Source organism: Morone saxatilis, unplaced genomic scaffold (assembly GCF_004916995.1).
Source record: "Morone saxatilis isolate NCDOM2014 unplaced genomic scaffold, NCSU_SB_2.0 Contig10, whole genome shotgun sequence".
NCBI classification, from domain to species: Eukaryota; Metazoa; Chordata; class Actinopteri; family Moronidae; genus Morone; species Morone saxatilis.
In genome coordinates, this window is record NW_023339652.1 from 1,945,560 (window position 1) to 1,947,365 (window position 1,806).

Consider the following 1,806-nt stretch of genomic DNA (forward strand, 5'->3'; position numbering starts at 1 on the left):
GTCACAACCGCCGCGAAATGACTCGTTTCACTATCCAAATTTGATCCATTCAGTCTGATAACATTTTTAAAGTCTATAAGATGCGCAAATTAAATTATTTATCCCCATTTAAGTTAACAGAGGGCTAAACCGGAAGTTAGCCGGCTCTGTCAGCGGAAGTGTTTAGTGCGCATGCGTGTTTTTTTGTAGTTTTATTACAGAAACATTATTAAAGCTTAATAAAGGTGTTTTTTTAAACTTTATTTACACACAGGTAAATGCCAGGGGACAGACAGAAATCATAAATCAGTTAAATAAATGATACAACATAAAGTTTAGGTTGTTTTTCTTATTTTTACTGTATGGGAGTAATGATAAGATAAGATATTCCTTTATTTGTCCTACAATGGGATGTATTGTTTGATTAAGATGGTACATAACTGGAGAATTTAGATTTGTGGATGTGAAAGGATCAAACTGATATATATATATTACTGATTTCTTTTGATAGCAAAAAAGCCAAACAATACATTTACATATAAAAAGGGTAAAATCAGAAACAATGTGCCTTTTCTTATTGTTTCTGCTATACAAAGCATATATGTGTACACTAACTACAGTACAGTACAACTGAAGGAATATGCATGTTAATATTTACCTCTTGTTTAGTGTGCAAGCTACTGTTTCTTCCTTTTTTTTAACATTTTAATAAATATTTTAATACATTGTACAAAAAATGTCAATTGTCAAAAAATTATCACTTTGACCCACCATTATTAACAACAATAAACATATAGCCATAACAAAAGAAAGAGAATATAAAAAAAAAAACATTCAACTAAAATATAAAAAGATAAGAAAAGAAACAAAAAAACAGACATCACATTGTGGGAATTGTAAACTTACATAAACAGTACATAATATATAATATATAATTTATCATATTTTTTTAATTATTCGAGGTCCTAATGGCTTTGTTTGTTAATAATTGAGTCAAAGACAAATTGTTATTCAACACCAAACAAATATTAGGTGTGGTTTGAAGCTTATGGATATGATGTTTACCAACAAGACACATAAACTTGAGAGCATCATTAATGGGTTGTGAGTCAGTATTATTATACGGGTGTCAGAAATAGATTTGATTAGTGTTTTTACAGAAACATAACAGAGAATTATTTCTTTTAAATGTATTTAATAATTTATAACAAGGGTAGTGTCTCTGTCATGTGATGCACACTGGCCCAAAACATACATTTCCCACATAAGCTTAAACACTGAAAGTATATATATGTTTATATTTACTTATTGTTTAATATGCAAGCTACTGTTCCCTTCTCGAGTTTGTAATCTACATTTGTTTAACAAAGAAACATTCAGTTCCTCCTTCTCTTCCTCCTCACACCCACACGGTTCCTCAAATAAACCACTCATAAAAATAATGATATCAATAACATGAGCATTGTAATGCTTGAAGCAGCACTGCCATTGTTTTAATTGCACTCTGTATGCACTTCATGGCATATATTTTACCCTTTATGTCATATTGTTTCTCTGTTATATATGTTCGGTATTAGTTGGTGCAGGTTCGACTGCCTGAGCAAAAGATGCTTTGGTGGATCTGCTGCAGCTCTGTAATGTCTGTGTCTGTGTCCTGATGTATGTGCAGTAAAAGGGCCGAGGAGTAAGTCCATTTAAACCATTAAACACCACATTTGAAGGACCAGTGTTGAGGATTTAGTGACATCTTGAGGTAAAGTTTGAGATTGCTCCATGGAAGGCGACGTCTGTATATAAACAGCTCATTGTAAGGTGACAAAAACACAA